Source organism: Carettochelys insculpta, chromosome 1, assembly GCF_033958435.1.
Source record: "Carettochelys insculpta isolate YL-2023 chromosome 1, ASM3395843v1, whole genome shotgun sequence".
Classification (NCBI taxonomy): domain Eukaryota; kingdom Metazoa; phylum Chordata; order Testudines; family Carettochelyidae; genus Carettochelys; species Carettochelys insculpta.
The window spans coordinates 56,007,068-56,025,767 of NC_134137.1; the positions used below are offsets into that span (position 1 = coordinate 56,007,068).

The 18,700-nt window shown below is 41.2% G+C and overlaps 1 protein-coding gene across 7 annotated transcripts in view; it reads right to left on the bottom strand.

Moving 5' to 3' along the window:
- The window catches only part of DCLK1 (doublecortin like kinase 1), a 335,634-nt gene that overhangs the window by 133,046 nt on the left and 183,888 nt on the right, over nt 1-18,700 (bottom strand). The window lies entirely within an intron of this gene.

Sequence of the window (18,700 nt, forward strand, 5' to 3'; positions counted from 1 at the left end):
TTCAGGGAACTTGAAACTCGTGAAAAGGCAGAAATGCTACTGATGAGATGTCATCCAATTACTCATAAGTATAGAGCTACATTAATCTTGTATAACATGTGAAGTTGGCATATGGACCTGGATACTTGTTTACCAACCTCTGAGACAAACCTATTAATAAATTTCACAGGTCACAACCAAATGTGGAAATAAGCTGCAAGTAGCCTGTAACATACATTAAATAGAAATTAGGGGTTGGTATACATTGACATAAGAGAAGCGAGGATGTAAGTGGGAAAAGGGTTAAACGTAAGTTGGAGACAATAAGATGGGAAAACTAAAGATAGCAAGACTATGACCTATGGTTGTGTTTTGGTTTCAGCAAGGGTTTTAAGATCATAGTGCACTAGCCAGGTCTGGAATGACTGTTGATTTGCTATTGCACAGGATCTACAGTAATTAGTCTTTCGGGGAAGCCTCAGATCATCCTACAGTTGCTTATTACTAGCATTTTTTATTTCCACTTTAGTTTTTCAGTAGAAAGGTCGATGAAGTTAGATGTTGACTGGCAATCAACTGCTAACAAAGCAGCCAGACTTATGTGGGGATAAGAATGAAAGAAGGGGTAGAGAGATTAGCATTGTATGAAGGTGTTCAATCAACACTAGCCTAGACATGGCAGGGAAGCTAAGAAAGGACCAACCAATGGGAAAGGCCACAGATGAGAGATTTAGGCTGGAAAAGCAAAACCTGATCTGTAGATGAAGCTCAGTTCAAATGTGGGCTGGGCAACAGAAATTGCTGACTTGTAGAAGTTAATGGCCACCTTGGCACATTGGAGAGGGAAGGAAGGAACAAACCCACAGAAAGAGGGCCCTGGAATCCTGGCCCTGAGGGCAAGAGCATACCCAGAAGAAAGACGGGTAGAGAAGATAGCCCGTAAGAGGCAGAATAATCAGCAATAATGGAGGGAAAAACAGCAGGTCTGGAGATTAAAGAACTTGGCTTTGTGTTGAAAGGTTCCTGGACTGGAACCTAGAACAATGTATTGACCTCGGTTTCCCTGCTAGACACTGATATGGTGGCAGTACCCGGACAGTGGATCCATATGGGACACGGTACCATGGAAGTAGGGCAAATCAGTAGCGTAGCTAGGGATAGGAAAAGAGGGTGGGCCCGGGGCATTTCAGTCAGGCAGGCAATGATGGGGCTGCAAGAGAGAAGGGATGAAAGCCCCTCGGGTACACAGGAAGGATCAGCTGTGCAGGGATGCTCTGGAATGGGGGGCAGTAAGGGGACTGGAAAGGAGGGATCCAACGACAAAGGAAGCGGGGAAAACAGAGGAAGGGGCAGGAAGGATCCAGTAGGAAGAATGGGGGAGTTGTCATCCCCCCAAACTCCCTTTACTGCTCAGCAGGAAACCAAGCAGGCTGCAGGGCACACCCTGCCCACCCTTCTCAAGCCCCAGTGTCTGCCAGCCTGGTTGCATTGCTCTCCTGCCCATGCTGCCCCAGCCTCAGCCTTGCCCCAGGTACCTTCCACTCCGTCCCCCAGAGGGCTATCAATGGTGCCTGAGACTGGGGCAGCACTGTCAGAAGAACAACATGGCTCAGCTGACAGATATACAGTCCGGGTCAGGAGTCTCAGCCTGTAGTTTCTGTTTTTGTTTTTGGCTGGGGGTGGGGAATCCAGCCCCAAATGGCTGGGTCTGTATAATAAGTGGGTGAGTGGGTGGGCCACAGCCCCTCAAGCCCACTCCTGGCTACCTCCCCGGGGCAAAACCTATAATGATCCGGCTGGAGGACCAAGGCATAAACAGAAAGAGGCAGTCCCTGGCACTACAAGAGGAATGAGGGGGCAATGAACTGAGAGACAGCAAGGGGAAGCATCAGACTTGGAAGAGAGCTAAGCCCCAGAATAGGTAGGAGGCACTGCCTCTAGCAATGAGTGAGTCACCTGTGACAAGCACTTACAGAATAATGAGCTGGAAAGTGTTTTAGCAATTAAAAAGAGGACTAGAATCGTCAATTCTGTTCGTCACCTATCCAAATAACTTCTGCTCCGTGGCCTGAAATACATTACTTACCTTAACCCATGTCTGAAACATTTCACCCACCTGTAAAAGTGGGCACAATGCTAACTTACTTCACACTGATGATTACTTAATATTTGGAAAATGCTCCAAGATATTTTTATGAAAAATGCGATGAGTGCAACGGCTTTTTAAAAATGTAAAAAGATGTACGATTAAAAAGAAATTTACAGTTTGACATAACTTGAGAGTCTAAGTCAAGCTGACATGCAACAAGACTTAGGCCGTGTCTACACGTGCCCCAAACTTCGAAATGGCCGTGCAAATGGCCATTTCGAAGTTTACTAATGAAGCGCTGAAATGCATATTCAGCACTTCATTAGCATGCGGGCGGCAGCGGCGCTTCGAAATTGACGAGCCTTGCCGCCCTGCGGCGCGTCCCGACAGGGCTCCTTTTCGAAAGGACGCCACCTTCTTCGAAGTCCCCTTATTCCCATGAGCTCATGGGAATAAGGGGACTTCGAAGTAGGTGGGGCCCTTTCGAAAAGGAGCCCCATCTGGATGCGCCGCGCGGCTGCAAGGCTCGTCAATTTCGAAGCGCCGCTGCCGCCCGCATGCTAATGAAGCGCTGAATATGCCGCCCGCATGCTAATGAAGCGCTGAATTTACATTTACATTTACATGGCCATTTCGAAGTTTGGGGCACGTGTAGACGTAGCCTTAGACTTTTGAGTCACATGATATCTTTTCACGTTACCTTATCTTTTCCCCCTTATATTGTAGCCTCTTAAAATTTTTGGTAGCAGAAGGATATGTTGTATAAAATCTAAAAGATCTAAATTTTAAAAGCTGTTTAAGTACCAATAATGAACTGCCTCATTCTTGTTTTTTGGTACTAGATTCTATTTCTCAGTCAACGATACTCAAATTCAGCTAATAGCAGCCAGATTACAGAGGTGCTGAGTACCTACAGTTCCTCCTGACTTTCAGCAGCTCTGAAAAAAGAAGTTACAGTTGTTTATGCATCCACATTTGGTGCTTTCTTTTAGAAAAAGGAAGATAACCAACCATAGCTTTGTACACCTTTGTCAAAGTAAGATTTTAAGCTAATTTCAGATTTACCTCCAGCATGAGATTCAGATATGGTGGAATACTGAGAACAATCATAGATATTTAGATCATCTCTCTAATTCTTCTTTTAAAAACATTTAATATGAGCCTTGTATTTCTCCTTTCTACTCACATGGTTTCTTAGTGAACCTAGACCATTAATTTAAAATAAAGTACATTAGGGACCACATTCTTGTTGCTCCTTTCCTCCCGGCCATTTTATCTTGGCTTAATTACTCAGCTATGAAATGACAGAATTTGCTGCCACAATAGTTCTGATCTGGGTCACCCACACAATGTACTCATCCAAAGATACACAGATATGGATTAATTTTTTTCAGCTGGTTGTGTCAAGATGCAATTAATCAGTTGTGCATTTGCATGAAATGTTGTTGCTGATAAGAATGGTGAAACGATGAAAGTATCATTGAGAAATAAAGTAAGTACCTATTTTTTTTAACCTTAAGGAACCACTCTCATAGCTTCATGGAATTCTAGTGTTGGAAGGGACCGTAAGAGGCCATCAAGTCCAGCCCCCTGTCCAAAAGAGGATCAACCCTAACTAAATCATCCCAGCCGGGACTTTGTCAAGATGGGACTTAAAAACCTCTAGAGATGGCAATTCCACCACATCTCTAGGTAACACATTCCAGTGCTTCACCACTCTCCTGATGAAACAGTTTTTCCTAATATCTAAATACACCTCCTGCTCTGTAACTTGAGACCACTGCTCCTTGTTCTGCCATTTGTCACCACTGAGAACAGTCTCCTTCCATCCTCTTTAGAGCATCCCTTCAGGAAGTTGAAGGCTGCTATCAAATCGCCCCTCACTCTTCTCTTCTGCAAACTAAATAAGCCCAATTCCCTCAGCCTATCCTCATAAGTAATGTGCTTCAATCCCCTAATCATTTTTGTTGCACTCTGCATTGCACTCCAATGTATCCACATCCTTTCTATACTGGGCCCAGAACTGGAAGCAATACTCCAGATGTGGCCTCACTAGTGCTGAGTAGAGGTGAATAATACCTTCTCAAGATCTGCTGGAAATACTCCTGTTAATGCACCCCAATATGCCTTTAACCTTCTTAGCTACAAAGGCACACTCTTGACTCATATCCAGCTTCTCATTCACTGTAATCTCCAGGTCTTTTTCTGCTGCACTGCTATACAGGCAGTCAGGCCCCAGCCAGTAACAATGCTTGGGATTCTTCCATCCCAAGTGCAGGACTTGGAACCTCATCCAATCCTCAAAACATTTTTTGCCCAATCCTCCAATATGACTAGGTCACTCTGGACCTTACCCCTAACTTCCAATGTATCTACCTGTCCCTTAGCTTAGTGTCATCTGCAAATTTCCTGAGGGTGCAATCTGAGTGAATAAGGTCCTGAGTAGCAGCAGGGAGTTTCTTTTTAATGGAGTGGGCCATTCTGTCAATGACTTAAGAGTCTGCATGTTACTGAAGAAAAATTTTCACACCACTATTGAAAGGGAGACAGCTGAGCTGTCTTTTATATTCAAATTCGGCACATTAACACATGGTTTGAACCAGGATGGGAATTTTCTGAGTCACTATAGGGGCTCGTTTGCATACTTGGTTTAATTTAATTCTTGACCTTCCCCCAACTACCCCTCTACTCTCTGATTTGCTCACCTTGATCATTTTTTTCTGATTTGTCCTCCTTGATTACTGTTTTCGGTTCTCTGTGCCTTAAATATTGAGTCTGTTCTGGTATGGCTATGATCTGAAGAAGTGGGTCTGTCCCATGAAAACTCACCTAATAAATTATTTTGTTAGTCTTTAAAGTGCTACTTGACTGCTTTTTTGTTTTGCATTAAAAAGAAATTTTAAAGAACTACAAATTGGAAAATATTTTCTAAACTGAGCAAATTACACACACCCAAAAAGTCAAAATCATTTATCATAATGTATCTCTCAGAGCTTGTTCTTCAGTTATGCACAGAAGTTACAGAGGTATTACAGATGCTGCAGGTATTACTTTTAGGTTTAAGGATGAGATCATCAGTAGGACTGACAAAACCAACTAAAAAGCAAAGGCAATGTTCATTTTTCTGAAGGATAAGCAAACAGATTAGGAGAAGGAATGAAAGACACTTGAGATCAATATTAATTGCCTATACATTACAGGAGGAGGCGGAATGCAAGGGATTCTAATTCTTACCAAATGTTTTTATAGTATATGGAAATATGTTCTTCTTCTGCAAGGATAGCCTATGTAACCTTTCCCGCATAGCAAGAGGCATTTTACAAATCCACTTTAGGATACAGACAGATATTAAACCTTCTAGACTGATCAGTGCATTAGGAGACTATGTCTTTGGCTGGGGAGGAAGGAGGATCTCTAATCAACTGAAGGAAAGAGTAGCTTTGTTTTTCTAGCGCACAGCTTGACACATATGCCTCCTTTGTGCCAGGAACTGCCTGTGGAATGTCAGACAGCTATGCAAGCTTCTTGAGACACCCCTGCCTATCTCTGTGACCATGAACAAGACACAACGAACACTGATACGAATGGGTCCACAGAGAAGAAGTCAACTGATGGAAGAAAGCAGGTAGATGTGCTGCATCCATCTCTTTAAAGGTGCCCTTGTTCAGTGATTTGGGCACTTTCAGAGAATTACTAAGTGAAGACGGGCCAAGAATGAGCCCATTTATCAGCTGGGAGGGAAAGAAGAATAAAAGAGGCTGGTGAAACTAATAAAAAGATGGAAGAAGAGGTGCAAGACAGAAGCTAAATTAACTCGCTATGCATCCCTCAATAGAAGCAAGGATGACTAGCTGTGCCCTTAGTGCTCTCAGGATTAAACAGAAAAGAAAAGTTGCTGTGTTAAATTGTGATCTCAAACATTTCTTCTTCATTGGAAAAATAGGCCTGATTGCTACCTTCCACCTTTGGGAAAGCATTGATAATCCTACTGACTTCCACGTGCATGAAAAAAACCAACACAAGAAGAGAATTAGATCAATTTTGTTAGGCAGGTGTCCAGATCTTGAACAGAACGCAAATGTTCAGCCCTTTCCTCAACATCCTACTGAGCCCTTGGCCTTAATGATATGTTGTGGCAAGAAGATAATTATGCACTCAGGTGGTGTTTCCTTTTTCCATTATAAAATGTGCATGCTTCATGTTCACTAAAGGATCCATGGTCCTTGTACTGCAAAAAAGCAAGATTCATGTTCTCCAGACAACTAATTGTGTTCTTCCATTATGACTTCTCATTTGCATCCATGGCAAGTTAAACAGACTCAGTTTTCTCAAATCTCCTCCTTCTCCTTTCATAACCTGTATCTGAACCTCTTCTATTTCTCTTACATCTCTGAGAATCTCCTAGTATTCCATGAAAGAGTATGAGCAATTTTTATGATATAATATTCCAATAATTTCTATTCAATTTTACTTATGAGTGGCCTTGAAAGTATTTGGTTTTGTTTCCTGCTTTGTTAAAATATCTCATCTACACATAGTGTATGGGCTATCCAGAATGATTATCTGGGATCTTCTCTGAGTGGTTACAGGAATATGTACATACCGTTGAAATAATTCCATCTAATGTGATTTATGTTGCATTTGTTAGTCTCCTGCTGACTCAGTGCACGTGGCCCAGCATGGTCCTGGAGCAGCCCCAGCGGCTCAGCATGGTGCTTGTGTGGCCCCAGCGTGGCTGTAGTTGGTGCAGCCCCTGCGGCAGCAGGGAGGTAAGTTGCCAGCATTCACTTGGGGGGAGTGGGGAGGTACCCAGCTCTGGGGAATGGGGAAGGCATTCAGGGGTCAGTGGGCTGGGGGTACCTGGCTCTGGGGAATGGGGAATGCATTCAGTTGGGGGAGGACCTGGGTGGGCAGTTAAGACACCAGAGGGTGGTTAAGCCTCCTGGGGGGTGGCTGAGGCTCCACGTGGTGCGATTAAACCACCAGAGGAGGGGTTGGACTTTGGGGCGGTTTGGGGCTTGAGTTCCACCTCCTTTTTTCTTGTTCCTCCAGCCTGGACCCCATCCCTTGCACAGATTAATAGTGAAGGTAATTGCTGGCATCTGGCAAGTGTCTAGTGAAGATGCTCATTCCACAGGGATCTGAAATTGGAAGCAGATTTAGGGAAAGGTATTCTCTAAATAGGTGAGGAGTGGGGTTGGGACTCCAAATTTGTCTGGTATAGCAAATCCAGCCCCTTAATCTTTATACCGGGGAGACCAATGGGGTCCCAGAGGTGGGGCTGGGACCTGGTGTAGAAAGCTGGGTAGCTGACCGTAGACCCCTGCCAAATGGAAATGATTAAGGAAGGAATCATGACCTGCTCTGTATGAATTATTACTGGATAGCTCCCAGAAGAGTCATGTAATAAAGTTGCAGCCTAATTAAACCACCTCAGTTGAACACTGTTTTACTTTATATGTGTCCAAAACAATTCCTCCTCTCAGACCATGTATCTTCATTAGAAACTCTCTTGCCTTGTTTTTCTGCTGGTTATCAGTCACAGCCCTAAATTATTGTATGTCATACATTTCTTCCAGTTACAGTGCTAGAACAACGCACACAAGAGATTTAAATTGGTTTGCTTTCTCGTTGCCCACCACTTATATGTCTAATGCCATGGCAAATGGAAACCTTCTTAATTCTTAGGCATCTTTAGAATATTCCACATAGAACCGTTAGCATACAGGCCTGTAGTGAGCTATGCTATGTGAAGAGTTCCTTTTAAAGTAACTGGTTTTAAAGACACACTGAGCTGAGATAAATCACCCTTAATTTGTAAGTGGAATGGAGGCGGAAAGGAGAACACACTAGATTTGTTTTTTGGAAAGACATGCTATCGCATTAGTGTTCCAAAATACATACTAAAAGAGGATGATTAAAGAGCCAGTATGCAGAGCTTTTGTATTAAAATCTTTGCAATAATGTTACAATGTATTTATCTGTGTCAGTAAAAAGAGAGAGAGAGAGAGAGAGAGAGAGAGAGATAGAAAGAGAGACTCTGAAGTGCACATGAAGTACAGATGTTTGTCTGATTTCAGCACTCTGAAATATTTTCCAGGTTCCTTTTGACTCTCCACTGGTGTACTAGACTTTGTGTTTGATAATACTCATTAAAGCTTTTCTAATGTTAAGGATGAATATGTTATCCTCGTATGCCTCTAGCTTGTTATGTTCTAAAAGCTAATGAATAATTTTGAATAATTATGCTTTTCTCAAAGAATTCTGACCGGAAAAAAAAAATCTGTGGCTATTTCTGTTTCGAAAAAAAAAGTGCTCTTATTCAAGACTTTTGCTATCTTTGCATCTACAGGACCTCAAAATATCCAAGTCAGAGATGTAGGGAGTCAGGGGTTTCTCAGTTCTGGTGACAAAACACTGCACTGCCTGTTCTTCCATATGGGGGAGGAGGATCGTGTACACAGTACAGTAGGCCATAATGTGGGAGAGGCATAGTTTCTAAAGCCTGACATCTGGGGCACAGACCTGGGAGGGTGGAGGGTAATGAAGAACTATGTTAACTTATCTCACCATAACAACTACAAACACATACAATATTCAGTGAAACAGCTACCTACAACTAGGTACAAAAAAAAACCCCCCAAAAAAAACCGATGCACGGAGTACCAGTCTCTTAGCAAAGCTAAGAGTGCGATGGAACAGGGATGTCCTGCTCAGGCCATGTGGTGGTAAAAAGGAACTGGAAAAGTGTTGACCTGCTCAGCCTATTATAGCCTCAGCTGAGAACATTAGGGGTACACAATGTACATATGGGTCAAAGGACACTGTTACAAAAACTTTCTAGCTCCAGCATAGAGCACATGCACACCCACATTTGGAATCCATATAGGGACCATCACTCAAAGGAGTTTGTTCTGCTTCCTCATGCTTCAATTATACCATCTAGCTACTGAACAGCTTACAGTGCCCCAGAGGAGACTTGAGTCATAGCTAATTCACAGAACACAGCTACTTGGTGGGCTTTTTTTTTCTTCCTTCTGTTTTGCAACCCTACCAATCTGAAATGAAAGGATGGATGAAAGTCCTCCCAAGCCCACTCAAAGTAGCTTAACATAGCCAGGAGTCATTGACCTGAGAAAGGGCAGAACAGTCTTGTTTTGTGCAATTGAATGGGCCATAAGCCATAAATGACACACTTAGGCTGCAAAATGAGAAGTCACATGTGCAAAAACAGTAATCACATGATCAAATTAAAGGTTCGGGTACACACACCACACAGGAAAATCTGTCTGTCAGTTTTATTTGCTTTATCCTGAGCCACACCCATCAGTTTATGCAAGGAACTGGCAGTTAAAACAGGATCATCACCTATTATTAATTTGAAAATACCAGATTCTTAATGTTGGGGGAAAGAACTACTCATTCACAGTGAATGTGCTTTTTCCTCTGATCATAAACTAATTCTAATATCCCAATGTCTAAATTAAATTCCAAGAGGTTATGATATGAAACAGAACAAAATGTTAAGTCAAAACATTCAGCTGCATAACATGATGAAAACAAATAAAACAAATACATTCTGCCTACATTTTTGCCATTAATAGATCCATGTCATAACATCTGTAGGTTTTTCACTACAAAGGCTGATCTCACACTAAGTACACGGTCACCTTTGTTTCCTTTTATTTAAACCTGGTCGAAATTTTTATACCAATTCTTTTTCCAGTTTAAAAAAAAAATGGTGTTGCAGCAAAATTGAAAGCATTTGCAAAAAACAGTTTGATTTCAGAAGAGTTTTTGATCTTTTGACCAAAAGGATTGACAACATTTTCATTTAATAGTTTTAAAATATAATTTCATTCAAAATATTTCATAGAAATGAACATGGTTTTTGATAAGCTGTACTTTACTGATTAATGTTTCAGACTTTTTTTTTTTTAAGTAAGCTGGTGATTACTGCAAAAATATTCAACTTTGCTTCAACCTACAAGTGAGTTAGCTTCAACACCACAGTCCTACATGATTGGCTTCAATGACAGGTTACAGCAATATAAATGTTAATAATTTTCTGTGACTAGACAGAGGTAACTTTTTTCCCACAAAAATATTCATAGAAAGTATCAGCTATGTAAATATGCATGCAAGCAGTGAGACTGAAGGAGCAGGCTGTTAAGTATCCATATGGCTCATTGACGTCCTTCCTCCTGTTGACAAAACATTTAATCATCAACTCAGGGAGCAGAGCCAGTGCCATATAACTTACTGATCATTCCATCACTGAACAAATAGCTAGGAAGGTTGTGGAATCCCCAACACTGGAGCTAATTCATTACAAATTAAATAAACGATTGTCAAGATGGTCCGGTATATTTGGTCCTGCCTTTGCGCAAAGGAATGGACTATGTGTTCTCTAGAGGTCCCTTCTAATTCCATATTTCTATGGAACTGTGTTAGATTAAAAGGCGAAGTACGTTATAGAAATAGTGATGACTAATTCAATATTGAGAGAGGGATTTCTCAATAGTCAAAGGCACAGTCAAAGCAAATAGCTTGCAGGTACAGTGAATACTGAAATTTACATGACTGAATAAAGCATTCAAAAAGTAAACAAACTTATAAAATAATCAAAATACTAGTGGATAAGTCCTGACCAGGCAAAGGGCCTCTATTTAATAGAATAATCAATAATATATCAACAGCTACATAAAAAGCACTAAGAGTCTGCTCCTAACATTTTAACATATGTTTCTCTTGAGCTCATTCTTTTATACAACTAACTGCAATCCAAGATATTTTTCAATGCAACAAAAACCTGACCAAGGCAATAATGCCACACAACCGTTAGAGTGGGACAGTCTTGCCATCATGTAAGAAAATGTACTAGTGAGAAGTAAATGTTCTCTTAAAACAGACATTCCCTACACACAGTAAAAGTTAAGCTCATCATGCTCCAGTTTGCATCTGTCTCATATATAGAATCTTTCCCTCTAGCTCTCCTTTTTCTCAGTTCTGGCTGTTGATGAGATACTAAAACGTCATACCACACTGGAAAACTTTCTATGTATACCTCTGTTTAAAATACAGTTATATCCCCAAGTCCCCAGAACCCATGGTAATTTTCCCATTGCCAAAGTGTACATTTCTGATGGGGGCATCGAGAGTTAATCAGCTCCTAACTCTAGACAAAATGCTGCTCAACACCTCAGCCTGTGTTCTTTAAATCTGTGGTGACGGAGATTCGATTGATTTCCTTTTCTCCTTTTCACAGGAAGGACATATTCAAGGTTACAGGGGCTTACAAGGTATAAATCTGATAATTCTCACCTTAATTTTATTTTTTGTGAAATAATAATCTGATTTTCCTGGCACAATGTTTCCTCCTCGCAAGAGGATGTAATGAAGCTGCTGGCACAAAGAACTTAGACTAAAGATTCACACTAGCCAACAATTCAAAGTGAAATAGGTTTCAAAGAGACTGAGGCCAGTTTTATTTCTTCCCCAGAGTTTACCTTATCGATATCTGGTCTTGTCAATTGATTTGAACTTGGTTCTGGATCCAGCCATTCTGTATTTCTTGATAAATGGCAGCAGGTATAAATTTGTCCTGTTTTGTAGTAGCATTTGTATGGGAGGGTTCTCAACGGGAGAGGAACAAGACTTTCACACTTCTGCTGTAGGATGCTTATAATTTCAAAGCTGAACCTACATCAGCTACAGATGAAAATTAAACATACTACCTCACCAAACAAAAAAATTTGTATTGATCTTTTACAGTACTAAAAAGAAGACCTGGAACTGGGACTTTGTACAACTCCAGCACTTTAAGCTCTCTGTCAACATGAAGGTGGAAAAAGCTACAGGGAAGGAAGCAGTTCTAGATTTGATTTTAACAAACGGGGAGGAACTGGGTGAGAATTTGAAAGCGGAAAGCAGCTTGGAAGAAAGTAACCATGAAATTATAGAGGTCATGGTTCTAAGAAATGGTGAAAGGGAGAACAGCGAAATAGAGAAAAGGGATTTCAGGAAGGCAGATTTTGGTAAACTCAGAGCGCTGGTAGGTAAGGTCCCATGGGAAGCAAGACTAAGAGGAAAAACAACTGAAAAGAGTTGGCAATTTTTCAAAGGCCCAAAAGCCAACTATACTGCTGCATAGAAAGGTAGAAAGTATGGTAAAAGACCACCTTGGCTTAGCCAGGAAATCTTGCATGATCTCAAAATCAAAAAGCAGTCATATAAAAAGTGGAAATCAGGAGAAATGACAAAGCATGAATATAAAGAAAAAATATGTGTATACTGGGGCAAGATTAGAAAGGCAAAGGCACAAAATGAGCTCATACTAGCTAGAGACATAAAGGGTAACAAGAAGACATTCTATAAATATATTAGAAGCAAGAGGAAAACTAAGGACACGGTAGGCCCACTGCTCAGTGAGGAAGGAGAACCAATATCAAGAAACTTGGAAATGGCAGAGATACTTAATGACTTCTTTTTTTCGGTCTTCATGAACAAGTCTGATGTAGAAATGCCTACATAGTGAATGCTAGTGGGAAGGGGGTAGGTTTAGAGGATAAAACAAAAAAAGAACAAGTTAAAAGTTACTCAGAAAAATTAGATGTCTGCAATCACAAGGACCTGATGAAATGTATCCTAGAATACCTAAGGAGACGACAGAGGAGACATCGGAAACTTTAACTATCATCTTTGAAAAGCCATTAAAGTTGGGAGAGATTCCAGAAGACTGGAAAAGGGCAAATATAGTGCCCAACTATAAAAAGGGAAAAAAGCACAGCCCAGGAAAATACAGACCAGTCCGTTTAATTTCTGTGCTAGGAAAGATAATGGAGCAAGTAATTAAGGAATTCATCTGCAAACATCTGGAAGAAAATAAAGTGATAGCTAACAGCCAGCATGGATTTATGAAGAACAAATCATGCCAGACCAATCTGATAGCTTTCTGTGACAGGATAACGAGTCTTGTGGATAAGGGAGAAGCAGTGGATGTGGTATACCTAGACTTCAGTAAGGTATTTGATACATTCCCACATAACCTTATCAATAAACTAGGCAAAGACTACTTAGATGGGGCTACTGCAAGGTGGGATGCATAACTGGCTGGATAACCATTCTCAGAGAGTAGTTATTAATGGTTCACAGTCACACTGGAAGGACATAACAAGTGGGATTCTGCAGGGGTCTGTTTTCGAACTGGTTCTATTCAATATCTTCATCAACTATTCAGATATTGACATAAAGAGTATGCTTATTAAGTTTGCAGATGGTATGAAACTGGGAGGGTTGCAACTCCTTTGGAGGAAAGGGTCATAATTCAAAATGATCTGGACAAATTGGAGAAATGGTCTGAGAAAACATGATCATAGAATCACAGAATACTAGGACTGGAGGACCTCGAGTGGCCATCGAGTCCTGCCCAGGACAAGTACGGTCTAAACCATCCCTGATAGACATCTATCTAACCTGTTCTTAAATATCTCCAGCAATGATGGCAATTTCTTGGCAATTTATTCCAATGTTTGACTACCCTGACAGGAACTTTTTCCTAATGTCCAACCTAAACCTCTCTTGCTTTAGTTTAAAGTCCATTGCCTCTTGTTCTTTCCTTAGAGGCCAAGAAGAACAGGTTTTCTCCCTCCTCCTTATGACACTCCTTTAGATATTTGAAAACCACTATCATGTCCCCCCTCAATCTTCTCTTTTCCAAACTAAACAAGCCCAATTCTTTCAGCTTTTCTTCATAGGCCACATTCTCTAGACCTTTAATCATTCATGTTGCTCTTTTCTAGACCCTCTCCAAGTGCTCCACATCTTTCTTGAACTGCAGTGCCCAGAACTGGACACAATACGCCCGCTGAGGCCTAACCAGCACAGATGATGAAGCGTAATAAGAACAAATGCAAAGTACTCCACTTAGCAAGGAAAAAGCAGCTTCATATATACAGAATAGGGAGAGACTATCTAGGAAGGAGTACTGCAGAAAGGGATTTAGGAATCATACTGGACCGCAAACTAAATATGAGTCAACAGTTTGATGCTGTTCCAAAAAAAAAAAAAAGCAAACATGATTCTGGGATACCTTAATAGGAGTGCTAAGAGCAAGGCACCAGAAGTCATTCTTTGGCTCTACTCATTGCTGATTTGGCCTCAACTGGAGTATTGTGTCCAGCTCTCGGCACCCACATTTCAAGAAAGATGTGGAGAAATTGGAGAAGGTCCCGAGAACAGTAACAAAAATGATTAAAGGTCTAGCGAACATGAGCTATGAAGGGAGACTGTAAGAACTGGGCTTGTTTAGTTTAGAAAATAGAAGAGTTAGAGGGGACATGACAGTGGTTTTTAAATATCTTAAAAGGGGTTACAAGGAGGAGGGAGAAAAAATGTTCTCCTTGGCCTCTGAGGATAGAGACAAGGAGCAATGGGCTTAAACTGCAGCAATGAAAGTTTACGTTGGACATTAGGAAAAACTACTTAACTGTGAGGGTGTTAAACACTGGAATAAATTGTCTAGGGAGGTTGTGGAATCTCCATCACTGGATGCATTTAACAGCAAGTTAAATAGGTATCTATTGGAGATGGTTTAGATGATGCTTGGTCCTACTGTGAGGGCAGGGGACTGGACTCTACGACCTCATGAGGCGCCTTCCAGTTCTAGTGTTCTATGAACAAGCTGTCCTCTGGCCCCTACTCTATTATTTTTAGTTACATTATTGACTAAGAACACCACCTTCCTCACGCATCAGCAAAGAAAATGTGACATTTCTGAAAAAGTTCCTAAAACAGTGAACAATTCATGCTTCTACCACAAAGATGATTGTGGACATATTCTAAGGTACCTGACACACTTGAAATTGGAAAGACTAACAAGGGATGGAGAAATAAGGAAGTCTCTTATTGGATTGATAATCTGATTGCAGTTGAGTGTACTTATTGTCAGTTTTTTTCTTTGTTTAATCATTTGCCACACAAGCTTTTAAGCTAGAGTTCCAAACAAGGAGATTTTAAAGCATATGGTTTCTGTTAATATTTTGTATTCACAAGATGGCACCCTGTGTGCACGGGTATTTGGGAAAGCCAAGGTAAGGCACAAAAGTTATTTGAGCTTCTTTCCATTTGCTATACAATCCTGTTACTATCAAACAACTAACTTCAGAAACTAGGTTAATAGAACTCTTTGCCTGAAGTATATGGGCTGCCCAGACAGTAGCTCCTTCAGCTCTTTGCTGCCTTTGTGGGTACATGTTGCAAGGTAATACAGCACAAATTAGTACATACAAAGTGCCAGTCTGCATTACATATAGAAAGTACATAGGAATCAGAATGTTCCGCATTTTTAAATAAAGTCAAATAAAGAAGAAAAGACTGTTTCCATATTGAAATTTGGAGAACGAAGAACATCTACTCCTCAATTTTAAGAAAACTCCACTGATAATCTTTGGCTCAGGTATACTGTTTTGCACAGAAAGGTGAGCTACCAATTAGATCAAGTAGTAACATGGTTGCCAGGAAGTCCAATAGTGGGGTCTTTGTTTATTGTTAAATTAAACAGGATGAAATCTGAATACCACACCTAGAAATTAATGTCAGGGCACAGTAAATCAAAGCACTTAACACACACAAGAGGCTACATATTTTCCTCTACGCAGGATGACTAACTAATGGAGCACCATCTGTTGATCACTAAGGATATATAATGTCTTTTCACATGAGAAAAACAAGTAAGGGGAACAACATGGAGCTGAAGACAGACGATTTTTCTCCACTAAAATAGGAATAAAAGTCAGTAGAACTTTGAAGTTACAAAAAAACCAAAACCAAAAAACCTTTGCGAATTTTGCCCACCCTCCACCTTCAGTTTGTGCCTGTCATGTTCCTCTTCACTTCCTTTGTTCAGGCCAAAGAAACAAATGATATTCTTATGGTATCTCTGATCTGGCTATAATCAGGAAGTCCTGAAAATGTAGAGAAAAAACTAATAGAGAGGTACCTCCAGCATCACTCTAGGGAAGCGGAGGCAGACCTGTCAATTCAAATCCCATTTGGAGTGAAACGCATCTTTGCCAATCATCTTACTGCAACTCAGGCTTTCAACAAATAATTTTTGCACTGTTTCAGAACCGACTTTTTTGAAATTTCATTTATTTAATTTCTAACCAGTTGTGAGGCCTCGGAGAAACTAATCTGTGAAAAGTGTGGGTGGATGTGTCAGCCATCTAGTGGAGGCTATTTAAGTTTTTAGGATGCTGAATTCACCCCCCCAAAATAGTGAACTTATTAACTGGCTGCAAAACTTCACACCTTGCAATTAAAAGAATGTATTTCAGAGTCAGATTTGATTATGTTTACTAAACTCCTAACATAACAACTGCAACTGCCCATAAAACCTCTCCCTACGGGAGAACCAAAGTGCCCCACTCTGGTAAACTTCCACAAGCAAGTGAGGATTTACAGCTCATTTTTATTATGTACATGGACAATAAAGGTTTAATGTAAATGTTCCAAAAACTGACATTTTCTTGCAGACAGATGTGAGCAAATTGAACTATAAAAATTCAGGCCAAGTCAGTCAACACTCTGGCAAATAACCTGCCCACAAAATATCTACCTGAAGGCGTTTTGGCATGTTTATAACCACATTTTTTCCCTCCAAATCAGCATTGTACAAAGGCCACGGCATGGCACTACGAGACAGTGTGCAACTGCACAGGAGATAAAATGGAGGTGCTGGTCATTGAAGGTTACTCTTCACATGAGTAAGGGCAGTGTTAGCACTGCTGTCACGGTTACATTATAACTTTGGCAACTGTATCACTGCCTACCAAACTTCTCTTGCCTCTTCCACTCCTGTCCAAGATTTATCTGTTGCTGTTCAATAGTTGCCTTACTACAGCACAGGCAAGGCTATGGTACATGTGAGTGTAGAATTGGCCAATCTGTGTGTAAAATGCCCATATTAACTCTATAACGAAAATTCTAGAGATGTAAGGTTATGCACGCAAGTGTATACACGTGCTTCAGAATATCACTCCTCTTTGCTCATGTATCTGTTTTTCAGCCACACACATCCTCCAGCTTGTTACATGACAAAGGACTTCCCCCACCCTCCAAAACCTTATAAAGCTGGATCCAGATAAGTCAATTGAAAAAAAAAAACATGTTTATATTCACTAAGTCATACAAATACAGTTCGAACCTCTCTAATCCAGAACTCCCTCATCCAGCAGCATCTGTAATCTGGCATGATTTTTCGTTAGCTGAATGACCATTTACCCTGGGCATGGACCAGTTTCCTGTGGTCCCATAAAGTTTGTTTACAGCCATTAGTCCTGACTCTCAGTGTTTTGTTCTGTTACTTATCTGTGATTTACTCATACATGTCTTCTAAGAGCCCAGTAAGTAATGGAAGAGCTGGTAATGCTGCAAGACAAAACTGACTTTCTGCTCTTGAGCAAAGTCTCTCCTCCAGCACCAGTAGGGTCTCAAAGTTGCCAGATTAGAGGGGTTCAACCTGTACAATTGATTTTTTTTTCTGTTTTATGCTGAATATCTTACACATATACATCGACGAGAAGATAAGCAATCTTTCAACATATCTGCATTGAATATCTAGGCATGTCTCCTTATTCCATAAGAGCAGCCATACTGGGTCAGGCCAAAGGTCCATCTACCCCAGTATCCTGCCCACTGACTGTGGCCAATACCAGGTGCCCCAGAGGGAGTGAACCCAGAAGCAGCTAAGATATGATTCATGGGCTGGATCCAGCTCTGCAGCCTGCACCACCAGGACCTTCAGACAGGGAGCAGTCCCACACTGCTCAAAGCAGCTGTGTGCTCCGTGTACCTCTCTGGGCCACATACCCCGGGGGACGAGGAAGGGAGGAGAAGTTTTCATACTGCCCTTGCTCCTAGAACAGTCATTCAGTTTCCATTGGCTAGAACGACTCCTCCTTACCCATACAGCACTGAGAGGTATATGGAGAGGCCAGACACTTTGAGAGGCATGGGGCTGCAGCAGGCATCTCCCCCAGCCTCTTTCCCCACCGCTTCTCAGGTCGCCTCCTTCTCTTGCTCCAGGTTCCTGTACAAAGCCTCTGCACTCTCCTCCCCCAGGTCAGAAACTCCCTTCCCAGATGCTGCACCCCCCTCCTACACACCTGCCCCTCATCCCAAAATCCTCTACACCACCCATACCCACTTCCAGGCCTTGCACCCTTGTTCTAACCAAAGGACTGTCCTGCAAGACTCAGCTAGTCTGGTATAAATTATTAAAAGAGGGGAAAAAAGGCACTGAAGAGATATTCTTCCAACTCATGGGGCGGGGCGGGGGATGTGGATAGGGAGATGAAAAAGCAAGCCCTTTTGTCAGGTCCTGGTCTACATCACGAATGAATGAGAATTTTCAACTTTTTTTTTGTTTTGTTTTTGTTATTCCTTACACACAAAACATCTTTCAGTTTCTTGGTTGTTATATTTGGTCCGCCACTCAGAAACAAACTTTAATAGATGGTAGGCATGCTCAGATGAGAAACATTTTCCTCTAAGGTCTATTTGCACAAGTGAAGTTACACAATCAGACTCTGAGATACTTTACAATGAAACACTGATCTCATTGGTTTTCTT